Genomic DNA, 16,325 nt, shown 5'->3' on the forward strand with positions numbered 1-16,325 from the left:
GGCAACATTTGAATAAATTCAGGGATGGAGATGTTCTAGTGCATGAGGTGAAGAACAACATGAGCCAGTGCTCATCCAGAGGAGTCCTTGAGTGGCCATTCCTGACCTGGTGGCTAGTTAGAAATTCAGAATGAATTAGCACCAATAGGCAGGAATGAGATTGCTTGTCCTGGATCCACGGTTGCAGGGGTTAAGGTACTCCCTGGAAGTTAGAAAACACAGGTGCACTCCTTATCTGGCAGGTGGGGGAATCAAACCCACCTTCCATGGCCTATGTAGCTCATCATCAGGTTGTTTGAATGGAGACATTGCTGAGGTACATGATGAATGCTCTCAGACAATGACAGTTCTATCCTGAAGCATGCTGGGTGAGGGAAAAAACAGTTCACTCCTAAATGTGGTATTTGTTTAGACTGATTTTTCTTTAGCTTTACTGTCATCTTGGGGAAAAAAGTTGTTTGCCAGAGGTGAGCAGAGGTCTGCCAGGCCAAGGATCAGGGCAGCTGCCTGGAGAAAGCTGGAACCTGCACCCGAGCTTGGTGTGCTGGGACAAAAATATCCCAAGCATTTGGCTGGCGATGGGGCACTTCTGGGTGTAGGGACCTGCCCACAGGCTTGTGCTCAACTAGTTGTTTGTCAGAATTTCTGGGCAAACCTTCCTCTTGTAATTTTGATTCCTTATAGACAAACATGCAGTTTCGTGGGTGGCATTTCTAGGCGCCCTGCATCAGGAATCCAGCAGATGGGGGACAACGCAGGGTGTGGAAACCCACAAGGACCTGGGGAATTGGGTCATGGGATCAGAATTGGGCTGTTTCCAGGAGATCTCTTACAAGAAGGTATTTTAAAGGTGCTCATCTGCTCTCTCAGCTCTAGGAAGAAATAGCAGAGCAGAGTCAGGCTTCCCGGCAGCTCTCAGTCCCTGCATACCATTACAGGATTAGGATGAACATGCCCAGGGTGTCTCCTCGGTTAGAGGTCACCACCCCACAAGCACCGTCCCCTCCTTTCTGTCTGCCTGCTGCCTGTCTGCTCCCCTCGCTGCATCTCAGATTACCTTCAGATGAAGCAGAGGTACCTGGGGAGGGCTCAGGTCCTGCTGGCAGGGCTGGCAGCGAGCCCCGAGCTTGGCTCCCTGCCTGCGGATTGGTGACAGGCTAACCGAGCCACGGCACAATGGCCAAATTCACCCCTCTGCCAGGGACAGGAGGGGGTTTATCGAGAGGCCCATCAGTAATCCAGTACTTTCAGAAGAAAAGGAAGAAGTAGAAGAAAATCCAGGGAATGTCTTCTGACAAATTCCCTGCCCTAGTCGCCTCTTGTTGCTGCAGGTTTCTGGGCTGGTAGGTCAGGCTGTTTCCCACGTGCATGATTTAGCTGCTCTTTACAGGCAGTTGTAAAGTAGAAAAGATAGGAAATTTCTGTGAATTTTGCTAATTTCTTAAGGATTTTGGCCAGCGCCCCTGACAGAAAAGGGCATCTGACTCCCTCTTTGTCTTGGACTGACCTTTGCTCAGGACTAATGAGAGCAAAGCTGGACAAGTGAAACGTTTCTGGGCTGCAGGTGGCTGTTTATGCCTCCTGGCAATGCCTGCTGCTCCACTGTCCTTATCTTACTTGTGCTAATCAATGATCAATTAAAAGTTAACAAGGCTCCCGGTGCCTGCATGAGGAACAGAGTTATCCTAGCAGGGAAAATTCACTCGAGAACAGTAATGGTGTGCTAAGATGCAAAGTTGCATAATTATCAGTGTGTTTAGATGCAGCACATGTCTTATAGCCCTGTGCCTGTGCCAGCTGGTGCAGACAGCTGAGTGTGTGAGGAACGGGCTGGGCTTTTCTGTGCCAATCCCAAACTTGCCTTTTTCCAATATTCACCACTGTGCCCTTGTAATCCCCTCTCCCTGCCGTAGGCACCTCCCCTGCAGCGCTCACACAAAGAAATGCAAAGGCCAAAGGGTTGTGGCCAGAGCAAATGCATCCAAAAACTGAAATCCAAATCAAAGCAAGGATGAAAAATATTTTGTGGTGTTTATCCATCTCTAGGATATCCGAGACTTGGGTTTGACCGCATAAAACTTTCTGGATAGCAATAAGCCAGTGTTACACAGTGCATTTAGCTGGTGTTTCCATCTGCAGAGGGGACCTCAAGCAGGGTAGCTCAGCCAGTCAAAAACTCTCTGTCCTCACAAGGACTAGTCCTGCTTCTGGCCATGTCCCCTCTTGCATCAGGTCTCCAGCCTGATCACTCTATGGCCAAAGCAATTCACTTCTTGTTGATTCAGTCTCCCACTGGTTTAGGAAGCTACATGGCACATGAAAAGGTCCAGACCTGGTATGTCTGGGGCCAGGGAGAGTATGCAAACATCATTTTCAGTGGTGATGAGATGTAGGTTGGCTCAGTCCACCTTGCCTGTGCACTGATGATTGCAGGGACTTTCTAGGAGACACCTATGAACTGCAGGCTGAAATGTTGCCCCTGGAACCAGAAATCTGGGGAGGATCTGTCAGGATACCCAGGACCTGGGTCGTCCACACTCTGGTCTGCTGGGAGATCTTTGCTGATGGCAGGCTCTCTCACATCTCCCAGGAGTGGGTCACACAGTGCTGCCCTTCTGCACTGTCTGCCTGACTTGCAGGGAAAAATGAGACTCTGAAATCTTCAGTACTTTTCCTGTGCAACAGTGCATGTTTTTTTCCAGTAGTTGTGTGTTGAGTTACTGTCAACTGTGGTCCAGGCTAAACCACTTGAGGACAGGATGCTCTTGTCCCTAGAAGGAAGTTCAGCCCACTGAGAGTTTTCCTGTCCAGGTACCCAGCTGAACTGTAATCCTAAAGCTGTTGATGAGATTTTTTCTGCTGTTTTATGGCTAGTTTTAGTGGTGCACTGGGTACAGGATGCAATGGAGTAGCTCCGGCTGTGCTGGTGAATGAAGCGCTCTGTAGCCAGTTCCCAGAAATTGGGCGAGGGAATGAAAGAAGAGACTGAGTGCAGGCAACGTCTGATATCTCTGTGTGCTCTAGACCATCATCTGAACACCCTCCTGCTGTGGACTGGGTGACTGAGAGGTGTGTGGCTCCTCCGAGATGTGACACTCTGCAACCAGCATGAACAATCTGAGTAGCGGTGAGATTGAGTGATAGCTGAGATTCCTCCTCTATTTAACGTCACAGCCATTGTGAAAGGAAATTAGTGCTAATCTTTAGTTAGAAGCCAGCCTCTTCCCATCCTAAGGAGCCATCTGTACTTTAACATGTGACTCAAGCCTGTGTGTAACCAAAACCATTAGGGTAATTGTATCAGTCCCGCAAGCCAAAGACTGCCTGGACGAGGGGGAGGGTTGAAGCCTTAAAAAACTGGGGGGATGCTGGTGTTCATGATGCTTTCTCTGCTTGCTTGCTGAAGGAAGAACAGAAGAAGCATCTATCCTGACTGGAAATTGCCCAAGGAAAGACACTTTGGTAAGGAGAAATGGTGGCTGTAGCCTGGGCTGGGTGCAAGCAAGGATGAAGACGTCTAGTTCCTAACTTGCCTCTGCTTTTCAGTTTCCTGGAAGCCATCAGTGAAGAGTGCCTTGCCTCATTCACCTGTGACAGTTTTTGTGGGACCAAGCTGAGGTTCTCCAGCAGCCTTCCCATGCTGTCCTCTGCCCCTGGGATGCTCACGACAAATTATCCCCACTGCAGTGAGTGGTGAGCCTGGTGGGCTGTGTGCTGAGGACTGGTGGCTGGGCTACAGGTCCCCTTGTCCCCTTTCCCCCACCCCCACTTGGCTATGGTGGCTGGGTTGAGCAGTGGGGCTCCTTCCCCCATGACATGGAGCATGCCCAATGCAGGACAGAGGAACAGACTGATCCTATGCTGCCCTTCATCCCTCTCTTCCCAGGTGTGTCTCTCAGCAACCACGTGAATATTTAGCTGGAGCCTGGAGGTCCCTTGGTGGAGATGGGCACCAAGAGTGGGTGTAGATAATGGCAAAACATGGCTAAAGGAGATCGTGATATCTTTGTGTTTCTCACTTTCTATTAGAATGGGTTTACAAATAGTTTAAGATAGTGAGAGATGTTTTCTGGACTCTTCTGGTATGACTAGTGTGTCTAAATACGCAAGCTGTGGGACTCGGGTTTGCATGAACTGTGTCATCTATTAGTCATTTTAAAGCCTTTGAATACCCCTTGTGTGTACAACCTGCCAGGAAGTACACAGAACTGTATTTATCTGTCTACCTGCTTATCTCTATGTATCTATCAATGAATCATTTGTACAACATATACATTCAGCTTGTGTGTATGTATATACATATACGTGCTGTGATATAAATGACACACTGCGCATTTCTTTTTAGCATATAAAATACTTCCATATACTTTCTACGGCAAAAAGGTATTGATGTGTGTGGGTCTATGTGCAGTGTGAATCTTTGTTCCTTACACCTGGCAGCAGTGGAGCTGTTTATTATTAAATATAGTGTGTAATGTGATATAGATAGATATGGTTGGGTGGTTCACATATGATGGCCGGATAGAGCAGGCATGCGCTCTTTATGTAAAGTTTCAACAGACACGTGAAAACAAAAAAGAGAAATCTAAGGAGCCCCTTGCTCTGTGAGCAGCCGCAGCCCGCGGCCAGGCAGTGAAAAACCTCTAACAGTGAAGGTTTTGCTCTGGCACACACTCAGCCCTTTCCCCCGGCTGGGACGTGGGTGGGGGTCACGTTAGCCCCGTGGGTGCTCGGGGCAGAGACGCCTGCACCCGCGGCACCACCGCTGCAGCCAGCCCCTCGCACATCGGGGCTTGGTGCTTCGTCACCCCCGCGGAGACGCCCTGGAGGAGCTCCCTCATCTCCTCTCGCCAGGACTGCTAGGGTGTTCCCACAGTCAAGGGGAAGAGGGATTTTGGCTGCCAGCAGATGGAGTGGACTGAAAAAACGGGGAAAATAACTTAAGAGTAAAGACACAGTCATCACATTGTAGGGTGCTAGAAAGAGATGCTTCAGCTATTCCTCCCAAATTCTGTTTTTTCTTTGAGGAATTTTTAAGCTTCATTTGTCATGATTTTTTATTTTTCCTTTGTGGTTTTCTCCTGTCTGTCATCTTTTCTCAGCTCTCCATTCCTGGCTTTAAAAAGCCTCAAGAAATAAAATCCCTTAGGTGTTGAACTTTAGGAAAAAGATCCCCGGCAGTGAGGAAATGGAAAGGGAAAAAGGAAAGAGTAAATCAATAAAATAGTTGTCATCTTGTTGTGTTTAAAACAAACCTGTTTTACCTAGTTGTGACATCCCTGTTTAAGAAATGTGGAGCTGGTCTGTGAAGCACAGACCCAGCAGGGATGGGTCAACACTGATGAAGGGACTCCAGCTGAGGAATTCTTCATGACTACAAAGGTAAGAGAGAGTGGTTTGTATCAGCAAACACTTCTGCTTCTTCAGGAAGCAACTTTCCGCATCTTTGGTAGCATCAGCAATCCCACACTTCCACTGGGTGACACCATTAGATCTCCCCATGATTCACCCAAGAGGACAATATACTTTTCCTCATCCTACACGTGCAGATCATCCCACTGTGCAGGACAGAGGACATATGGTGCCAGGCCCGCCTGGCTAAGCTACAAGCTCCTCGCTGACCTGCCATGAGGAGGACACGGCTGAGGTGCTGGGATGAAAGCAGGTGACAAACAGCAAACACAGGAGCATCTCAGCGTTAGGAAAGGAGAAGGAGACACTGGGCTCTGGGAGCATGATAGCAACATACGCTCACTCTGGGAACGTGCTAGCAATGAGAGATAGACAAGGAAAAGCTGGTCAAGCCCTTGCTGGAGAGGAAAAGTCACCTATGGATGATGTTGAAAGTGTTAAAGGCATGTTTGCATGAACGAGGAACAGCCCAGCTGGGACCCAGTGGCTTCAATATGACTGTCAGCCTAAGGGCCAGGTCCCCTTACACAAGGTAGGTGCGCTCAGTAATGTTAAATCCTTTAAATCACCTGACATGAAGAAATTCCTGCCAAGGTGCTTTGGGACTCAGCTAAGGGCTCCCTCTTGCACTGACTTTTGGGAATGGGTGGAGAAAAAGCAAGGTTGTGAGATGAGAAGGACAAGTGAAGTTGGGTTGATAGTTGGACTGGATGATCTTCAAGGTCTTTTCCAACCTAGACAATTCTGTGATTCTGTGATTCTGTGAAGGACTAGCCTTTAGAAAAGGGGAAGGAGCTGGAGCTCTCTGTTTAATTCAACTGCTAGGAAAATGCCAGCACAAACAAACCAACCTTTTGCGAGTACCTGGAAACAACAGAGAAGTGAAGGATTTATCAGAACTGAAGTGGGAATTTATCAGAACCAGCCAGTTGAAACCAAGGCAGTTTTGCTCCTACAGCAGCACAACGAACCCCGAGGACGCTGAGGAGCCATCCGAGCACAATGGAGTTTCTGCTGCTGCCTCTCCTGTGCTGCCCGTAAGGGAACTGGGGAAACGCAGACCTGGTGCAGCCACCGCAAGCTGGATGGGAGGCTTGAGCACAGGTTCATTGCCAAGCTGGGAGGATGGAGGAAGGAGGCTGTGCAGGGCCTGTCCTGCTGGTGGGGCTTTCCAATCTATTTGTTAATGAGATGGGAGATGGAGCAAAGACCATCTGAATTACCTTCATAGGTGAAGCGGTGCAGGATGGTGACTGCACTAGAGAACTGGAATTTAAAGTGAACTGAGTCCATGTTTTTTACCTCTCCAGGGGTTGTTGCTCATCAGGGACAAGCAGGAGTGGCAGCTACATGGTGGGAGCCAGGGAGCAGCTGGGGAGGCAGCAGCTCTGCTGGAAAATCTGTGGGGATGCTGGGGGTCACAAGCTGGCTCTGAGCTGCTGTACCCCACCTGGGTGTCACAGGTCAGGCTTTACCAGTGTAAAGAGGAGCACCACTGGCATGAAACAGCCAGGTCCACCCTCTTTCCTCTGTGAACTGCCAAACGATGGACAATGTGGCCTCTGACAGGAGAAGTTTGGACTCAACTGGAGAAGGTTGATGATAGGGGATGTTGTGAGACACGTTCAGGTTAGGTAGGGTTAACGGGCAGGGATGGCCACGCAGGGGGAGCAGGGATAGTGGTCCTGCCTTAGGCATGCACTGGAGGCTGGTTTCAGGGTCCAGCCCTGTCCTAGGATTCTCTGAAGAAGCAAGCCTTGGGATTAAGCAACAACCTGCCCCTTTCTCTGCCTTACCCAGCTGGTTGGAGGCTGAAGCAGCATTTCAAAAGCCCTGCTCGTCCGTTCTGAAAAACAACTGTAGAAACAGCTTCTCCACTCAGCTTATCAGCTCAACGAGTGGAACAGAGTGACTGTGATTAAAAAGAGCTGTTTCCTGTTGCAAGTAATCACTGGCAGAAGCGATAAGCTGAAGGATTTGATCTCATTCCAAAACTGTCACCTTGGTACCCAAGGGAGAGACGTAATTCTGGCAAAAAGATCCTGGGAGGTGTGAGCAGTGGGCTGCGGAAACATATAGCCCTTGGCATACGCGCATGCAGCACTTAAGATTTGAACAAAAATTGATCTCTCACCATTTCGAGCAACTGATCTCTTCCTCGGCACTGGCAAGGCACTGACAACCCGCGAGAGCACAGGCGCGCCCAGCTCATCGGCACGAGGTGGCTGCAGCACCCGACAGTGGCACCAGACCCATTTCCTACAGGTGCTTCCAAGTTTCCTGCTCACAAGTGGGTAACCTCAACTCGCAGTGGGTTTTCCATCGCCTGCACTGCTGGGTGGTTGTGTTGATAGCATATGTATAATTGCAGCCCCGAGGTAGTGGGAGCTGGTCTCTAGATGGGATGAAAAGGCAAAGCTTGCTGATTTCTTGTCTGCTGTTTGCTCACGCTTATTGTAATCAATCTGCTTGGATTTTTAAAACCTGTAACTAACCTGTAGGTGAGCACTTGTGTTTCCTGTTGCTAGTAGCTGTACAGTCCTCATCAAATAAGATGATATTTTCCACCCTTGCAGGACATACTGAGATGCTGCTCATACTTGAAAAGTCCATGATTTATGATGATGATGATGATGATGATGATCTTCTGCTTTCTTCTATTTCCTTATCATGGACTTTTTTTTCCAGACAAAAAAGAAGTGTTGGAGATGGCTTAGTTTGGAGAAATGAAAAAGGCAGCTTAAAGACCATCAAACTAGCTGTTTGCTTGGCCTTCCCTCTCCCCTCAAATCCTCCCATCTTCTCTATTTGCTAAAGCTGGAGTAAAACTAGAATTTGGTTGAATTTCAGGGTGGAAAATAGAGTTGCGACATCAAAATACTGCTTGGTTTGTGTCCTGTTCCCTTATAAACTGTAAGAAAATAATCCATTGACTAAAGCGTTGGGGATTTGGACATCTGCCAGGAAGAGGTTTCCCTGCAGGATGGGTGGTTTAGAAGGAGCAGTGCTCAAACAGCATCGTCTTCTTTGCGCAAATACCTTTGCTTCCCTCAGAAACTCGGTTGACTTGCTAGGTGTGTTATTAAAGCAGCCACGTAACGATGGAAAATTAAAGCAGGGAAAACTAAGCATCCATAAATAGAAACCAAGGCAGGAGGAGAGGTGTCCACAGCTCCCCTTCAACAGGAACCTTTGGACATTTGTGGGTTGTGGAGCAGCGGCTAAAATGGGATAATGAGCATCAGCGCTGCACCGGGGAGGAGAAACAGCCCCCATCTCTGCCAGCTGTGCTCGCTGCCAGCCCCGGCATCGCCACTGGTGCTGAGCAAGGGGCTGCAAGGTGCCGTGGGCCTGGCGTGCAGCTGCAAGGTGCCGGAGCGTGACCGCCGGGAGGAAGCCAGCACCGCCGGCGTGGGTGAGTCACGGCTGGTGGGTGCGGAGCTGCTGCGGCCGCCACGGGCTCAGGTGCCGGTGGCTGCAGTATTTCGAGCGGAGAGAGGGCTGCGTGCTGCTCCCATGGCAGGAAAGCCCCTTTCTGGGCAGTCAGTTCCTCTCTGGGCTGGAAAGTCCCTCCTGAATTAGTGCCTCAGGTGAGCTCTTTCTACTTATTTTGGGAGACAGACTTCTTAGACTAGATATTAGGAAGTATTTCTTTACAGAATGGGTAGTCAGGCGTTGGAATGGGCTGCCCAGGGAGGTGGTGGAGTCCCCATCCCTGGAGGTGTTCAAGAGTCGGGTTGACATAGCACTGAGGGATCTGGTGTAGTTGGGATCTGTCAGTGCTGGGTTAACAGTTGGACTAGACGATCTCAAGGTCCCTTCCAACCTAGATGATTTTGTGATTCTGTGATTCTTCCGCGTGCGAGAGATTCAGACCAGTTCAGAACCGCTGTGTATCCCATTCATGCACCGAAGGGTACAGGCATGGCCCTTTACAGTGCTCCTGTAACACCTGCAAATCACAGAGGACAGCGTTTGCAGGGACAAAGAGCTGTTTTGTACCTGGTCCGTGTTGTTTGTCGCACAAGGGGTTCTCTCTCTACTTAATTTTGGTTCTTTCCTTTTTTTTACCCTCATCTTCTGACTGAAGCCTTTGTTTGAACAGGGTCATACCTAGCTTTTCCTCTTGCTGTTGCCTTCATAGGTTGGTAGAGGTGTGATGTTATCTGGAGTGATTTGATAGTTCCCCATCCTGTTCTCGGTGTGGCAGTCGGACGTGTTGCAGAGTCTAATGACAGCAGCTGCTAAATAGAAGCTCATTACAGAAAACATGGAGAAGCAACCCCTTCCTCCCCGTTACACATGTTACCACAAGAGAGTATGACCCTACACACGGAGGAGGGCTGACAGTGAAATCCAGCTGCCACTATGACAAGAGATGGCATGTACAGAACTGGGAGGAGGGGAAAGTCCCCAGAATGGCCCTTTAGCTAAATGAATTTTGGCTTGGGATCCCAAAGATGATGGTGATGAGAGGAGTGCTGGGTGTGCGCTACAGGAACCGGCTGAGGAAACTCACTGGTATCCTCCTGTAGCTGTGCCGTGGGAGAGACCCCAATTCTAGCGAAAATAAGGGGGAGTGTGAAGGTTTGGGACCTGCAGCGGCCAGCTGAGAAGTGAGGAGTGAAAATACCCAGCAGCATGTGGGAGATCCTGGCCTTGAAAGATGCTTGTGAAGCATCACCAAAGCAAGAGCACATCTGATAAAGGGGTGGCATGTAGCCAGTGCCACGCTTTGCCCCTCCTGTGCCTGGGGCTCATACCCTGACTCGTGCCAGTGCATTGTCTTCACAGCCCACTTTCCTCTGGCATTTGCACGGGAAACAGTAGCTGTGTGGGGGTTCCTGCCCATGGCAGGAGCTCCTGCACGCTGGGTAACTCCTGCTGAGGAACGACAGACACGACGTGGCATCAGGACTGATGGACAGGCACAGGACAATAAGCTATTGAACAGTGCTGCCCAAAACCTTAGCCTGGGCATGTTGAAGAAGCTAATTCTGATGTCAGCAGGGACAAAGCTTTCACAAACAGGATCCATATATACGCCACAACCGTGCTGTCCACAGGGCTGGTCTGGGGGCCACCGGAGCTGCCGCGCTCTGCAGTGATTCTGTATCAGGGCCAGGACATGTGAGCCTGTCCTTCATGAATGGGAGTGAATGTGAATGAAAACAAGACAGGGGAAACGAGGATGTTATCATCTGCTGTTGTGTGCTGCTGCTGTTTCCCCGGGGCCTTCCTGCCCGCAGGACGGCTGCTCAGCTGCACAGAGCGGTGAGCCTGCTCGGGGAAGGGGATGCTGCTCAGCGCAGCAACTTGGCACCAGTGCAACGACTGGGAATTGAATGTGAGTAGCGCTGACAGCCAGTTAAACTGTCTCCTCCTGCCTTTCTCTCCCAGTCAGGAAGGAAGTAGGTTATTTTTAAATCTGGGGCCCAGGTATGTAACTATACCTAATGCTTTTTCTCATGTAAAAGGACATGGGAAGTGATACAGTATCAACTGCAGTTCTCACGGTTCCTCTGAGTTTTCTCCCCCCAACCCACTTACTCCAATAAAGCCTCAAGTGCTGCTCTAGGTAACACTTGGGGTGCTAAGCTGATCTAGCAGGGCCCTGGCCATAGGTGGGGGTGACACTGGTTGTGGCAGTCCCCAGCTGGAGGAGTCGGCCAATGCTGTGGAGCTCTCTGAGTGCTTTGCACAGTGAAGCGTGGGGCATGCACACAAGTTCCATCAACAGGCTGAGCTGACAGAGCTGGTGGGTTCACCCCAGCCCTGTACCCACATCCCATAGGGATGAACATTTATTTCCTCATTTGGGCTGGCTCTGACAGGTTCACCCATCCCTCCCCTGTGCCAGCCTGGGCTTATGCCAACGTGCAAATGGGTCTCAGCCCTGAGTGTCAGGGCACAGATACACCTCAGAAGCCCTGAGCAGCCTCACCTGGGGCCCCATTTGGGCTCATCCCACAAGCTGCACTCCTGACACTGAGTCACGAGTGATGACAACGTGATGCCCAGCTGAGCACAGCCAGACCTGCTCCGATCATCATGCAGCCAATACCTCTGTCAACACAATGGCAAATTTCTCCATGAACGCGTTCCAGAAGGGGCCGGGCATCCCCTGCCCAGGCTGCGTCCCCGTGCTGGCAGCAAGCAGGCAGGGGCTGCCCTGCGCAGCTGCAGGGGCAGCGCTGGCATTGAGCAAAAGCAGATGTGCGTGAGATGCTCCGGGCGGGAGGCGCTGGCAGAGGCACAAAATGCCGCGCTTGGAACGGAGAGCTGGAAAAGTGTTTTCTTGGACAGACTCCTCCTTGTCTCTCATAGCAACACTGTTTATTTCGAGGTGCTGGGTGTGCAGCCTCAGGCACTCTGTGCCTTGGCTGGGAGGCGGCAGAAGCAGAGGAGTTGCCCCTGCGTGGGGTGGTTGGTAGCGTGGCGGAGCCTGTGCCAGCGCCAGGCCTCACCGCCTCTGCCCCGGGACAGGCTCATTCCAGAGAAGCCTGACCTGCATGGCTGGTTTCGGGGGATTAGAGGCAGGGCAGAGCTGAGCCCTCTTTTGCCTGCTCCTGCACTTTCGGAGAGCGCCAGGCGAGCGCGACCCGTGCAGGGACGGCTTTCTCTTTGAGGGACTTCTCTGTGAAAGAGGAAGTTGTCTTGAAATAACTCCAGCGCTTCCCTTTTTGCTTTGCAGACTTTGAAGTGTGCTGCAGAGCCCAGCAGCCGCCCCGGTGCTCTCCTGACACCCACCGACCTCCTCACCGGGCAGAGCAGACCCTGCGATGACTCCTCTTGGACCCCGCTCGGCCCCTCCATGCTGGACGGGACCTCAGGTGCACGTGTGACTCGCCGGGCTCCCCAGTGCCTGCCCTGAAGAAGCAGGTAGAGTCCTGGAGGGAGCGTTGCTCCTGGGTCTGTGAGTGGGGAAATGCAGTGCTCATGCTCTGTCCTGTCACCTCTCTGCTCCTTTGAGGGAGACCTACTGCTCTGCTGGTCCCCAGTGCTGTGCTTTTACTGGGGAGTGCTTTATGTCTTAGAGGTTGGAGGTGTGTGTGTGAGTGCTGGATCCCTGTGGATGGAAGACCCGGGAAAGCCGTTGAACGGGATCAGTTTGATTTCCTTTCTCAGGGTGAATTAGGAGAGGGGGCACTGATGGTGCTGGAGAGGAGGAATGTGCTGCTTCTCTGCAGGAAGGGAATATTTGTGCGAGCTTCCCCGGTTGCACCCCACCAGCAAGGGGGATCCTGGTGGGAAACACAGAGTTTGCTTGGAGCCCGTCCCAGGGAGGAGCGTGGGGACTTTGCCTGTGCCCCTGGAGAAGGCGTGGGTAGTTTTAACGTTGTTACTGCTTTGGCAGTCGTTCAAGGCCCCCAAACGCTCCCTGCACACATCCCCCATGCACACCCTGCAGCCAGCCACTGCCTGCTGCTCAGCCCAGATGGGGTGAGTGAGTTACATCACTAACTTGGGGCTGTTTCAGCACTAGCTCATGCTTATTCATTTTGCACTGTGTGAAACAACACAGTTGCAAGGAACAGAGTCACCTGCCCAGAGCCTCTCCCGGCCATCTCCTGCTCTCGTCCCCGCGTCGCTGGGGCTCCCCACTGCCGGCTCCAAGCCCCCTCAGGCAGGCAGTGCTCGTGCGTCCAGCCCCTGGATTTTGCTGCAGCCTGGGGTGACCGGGGTGGTGCACGCTCTGGCACTGGCTGTTTGTGCAGTGGTGTGGCTGCCTGGCTTCCCCTCCCCTTGGCCTGGGGCCTCATCTGTCCCTTGGGGGCTCTGAGCGCTGCAGCAGTGACATGGCAATAACCAGCGATGGCGGTAACGAGGAGAGTGCAGCAGCCCCATCCAGAAAAGAAACAAAAATGGGAGTGCTTGGGGCCTGAGCTTCAAAAAAATGTAGGTGAGCCAACTCTGTGCAACAGGCAGGTTTGACTCCTCTTCCCCACTGTGCCCTGCTGAGTATTTTCCTCTGGCAGCATCCTCTGGCTGTATCAGAGGCACCCAGCCTAAGCCATCGCACCATGCCCGCTCACCCCACTGGGATGCTGTCGCCCTCCATGAGTGTCTGTGCAACTTAGCAGCAGTTTTTCTTTCTGTCTCTTGACTAAGCCTGAACAAAGAAAAAGATTCCTTCAGGCTTCAAGGATTGATTTATCACCTCTGAGTATTACACAGACTTTTAGGTGTGTTTGTGTTTGGTACTTTGGTCATGGAGAGGGCACGTGGCTCCCAAGGCTTTCTCAACCAGTTTCTGAGTTCCTCTGTGGAAGGCCCAAATTCATGAGGCATTAATTCAGCTTTTACAGCTAGGGTCCCACTGAACATCTAAAGGTATGTCCTACATCTGCAGTGGAACAAAACATGGGTCAATCCGGTGAAATATATGGCCAGCCTCTGCTCTGTCACATGAAATCTGTTTAAACTGCACAGCTTTCTCTCAAACATTAATTTAACTTGAGTCCTCAAAGCCTCAAGGTGTTCTGGCAAGACCTGGGCTTGCTGCTTGCAGGAGGCACTGGCCTCCGCATGGCTCTGCCCTGCAGCCTCTCCCCGCCAGCCGTGAGATGCTCAAGTATTGGAGGGTTGCTATGAAGATCAGCTGTGATGACGTTTTTACCCCAAAATAGCTTGCCATATATTTTGGTTCTTTTAGCCCTGTTTCCTAAAGAGGGAGAGCTATGAGACTTCACTGTCTGTTGCCTGTCCATCATTCTGGAATAGCCCATAGTCCTGGCTGGATGGCCCCAGATCAGACAGAGGAGACTTCTTGGCACTGGGTGAGATGGCACAGGGCAGCTAGCAATGGTTTTACTGGTTTCCTGGGCTTTATGGGACAACATGTTCAGGTGGTTGTGTGACAGAAACATTGCTTTCTTTTTTTGCTACAAAAATAAAACGATCTCTACTTTTTGGAAAGGCTGTGGGGGAGGCCACTGGCCACTGTTCCTCATCACCAGGCACCAACTTGCACATCCTCATTGGAGCAGCTTCCATTTCCTGTGTTCAGCTGGTTTCCCTCTGGGAGTCCTGTGAACATATCTCAGAGCAGGGCTGCTTGTGTTGGACATGGTCTCACTCCACTGGTGACAAGGACCTTGATGTAAAACCTGCCTGTGGCCCCTTTGGCATTTACCCTGTGTGCCCTCTCACTGGGATAACCTGAATTCCCCCCTCCCACCGCCTCATGATATGTGGGGTGGGCACTGCTGCTGTTGTGGCATAATGACCTTTTATCAATCACCTTCATATGGGTTTGCAGCCGGCTGTTGGGATGTGGGCAGCAGCAGCACCCCTCCCCAGCATCTGCCCAGCCTCGGTGGGGGTTTGACAGAGGGGAACTCTGGTGTTCACAAGAAATGAGAGTTCCTCTGCTCCAAGCATTTGGGAAAGAGCTGAGCCAAAAGTACTCTTGGTTTGGTTGTGTCCAGCCTTCCAAATGCTGACTCCATCTCCCACCCAGACATGGGGGCTCTCAGGATTTGCTTTCCCTGTTGCTTTCTTGCTTTTGTGAGCTTAGCTGGTGTTAATGGCTGCTCTGAAGGCAGACACCGAGTTGGCTGAGTCACGTCTTTCTATTTTGAGGTGCGATATGCCTTGAAGACAGCACGGTCCATCAAATGTGGTTTGGGCAGGAGCTCTCCAAGGGAGCTGCTGTTGTGAGTGATCTGTGCTGGGATGGGTTTTGCTTGTGAGTCTCAAGTGTGATTCTTCAGACTGGCATTACTGGGGGTGTTCATGGTCCTACTGAAAGCAGTGGTTTCTGTTGTTGCCCATACCATGTAATTCAATTTCATTATTGACCTTGTCCTCCTGATACAACATTATATACTCACCCCTTCCCTGCTAATCTGCTGCTCTTTGTGCTCCGTGTTAGCCCTGTCAGCAGCTGACACATCGTTCGTTCCCTGCTGCCAGAGCAACGCCAAGAGCACACCACTAGCCTGGTCACCTCCTGACAGCAGGGAAGGTGCCATGCACAGCACGCTGGGGTCTCTCGGGTTCTGTTCACCCTCCTCCTGTGACCCCCCAAGCCCATGGGCAACTGCTCTGTGCCCTCCCTGTGCCCCAGCGACCTCCCCTCTGCTGTCAGGCAGAGGTGGCCACCTGAGTGCAGCTTCCAGCAGAGGCTGGGTGAAAGCTCCTCTGCTGTGTCCCTGCGCAGAGCCGGGCACTGAGACACCCTTGCATTGCCCAGGGAGAAAAGACCTGAGTTCTTAACAACGTTGGATTCACCACTGAGGCTTCTGGATACAGGTACACCCGTGGTGGTCCCTTACGGTTTGGTCTCCAGATCGTGGCTGTGGTCAGGTGAGGCAGGTGGGCACCAGTTGCAAGAACAGCAACGCGACATCAGGGCACCAGCTCAGCTGCGGTCATGAGCTCCAGCCTGAGCACAGCTCACTGCAGCTCCACTGTGGTTTAAACCCTGAATTTCTCTGTGAGGGGTACAGGATTTGCTGTCAACACAAAACTGCTTTCTCCCAGCGAGTGACACAGAGCATGTCTGTATAGCGAAGGGGCTGTACCACCAGTGACTGCTGGTGAAGGTACTGTACAAAGGAGGTATTGCTGAGGGAACGGAACTGGATGGAGGCAGGGAGCAGCTGTGCCATAGCACAGCCCCTTCCACCTCATGGAAGCAGCCGGCTCCCTGCCTGGCCTCTCCCAGGATGGCCACAGTTGGAAGCCTGAGCTCTGCCCGCTTTTACTTCCCCCTCAGGTGGACAGCACTTGTCTGGGCTGTTTGTGTGAGCAAACCTGGCAGCAGTTTTTAAAATGCACTTACTTTTCCCCTCTGGTTGTTTTTTCCAAAGCTGACTCTGGGAATGGAAAAAGATGCTAAATCTAAAAAGCTGATGCTTCCGGAAAACTCGTTTCTTTCCTTAGAAAGAATGAAATGTGACGTTGAT

General features: G+C 51.4%; 1 protein-coding gene across 2 annotated transcripts in view; it reads left to right on the plus strand.

Moving 5' to 3' along the window:
• The first annotated feature begins 11,810 nt into the window (after positions 1 to 11,810).
• The window catches only part of PIK3R6 (phosphoinositide-3-kinase regulatory subunit 6), a 36,952-nt gene continuing 32,437 nt past the window's right edge, over positions 11,811 to 16,325 (plus strand). For both annotated transcript variants that reach the window (XM_074889283.1, XM_074889286.1), the window contains exon 1: positions 11,811 to 12,294. The gene's annotated coding sequence lies outside the window, so the exon portion shown is untranslated. The remainder of the gene's footprint in view (positions 12,295 to 16,325) is intronic.

Source organism: Strix uralensis, chromosome 19 (assembly GCF_047716275.1).
Source record: "Strix uralensis isolate ZFMK-TIS-50842 chromosome 19, bStrUra1, whole genome shotgun sequence".
Taxonomy (NCBI): Eukaryota; Metazoa; Chordata; class Aves; order Strigiformes; family Strigidae; genus Strix; species Strix uralensis.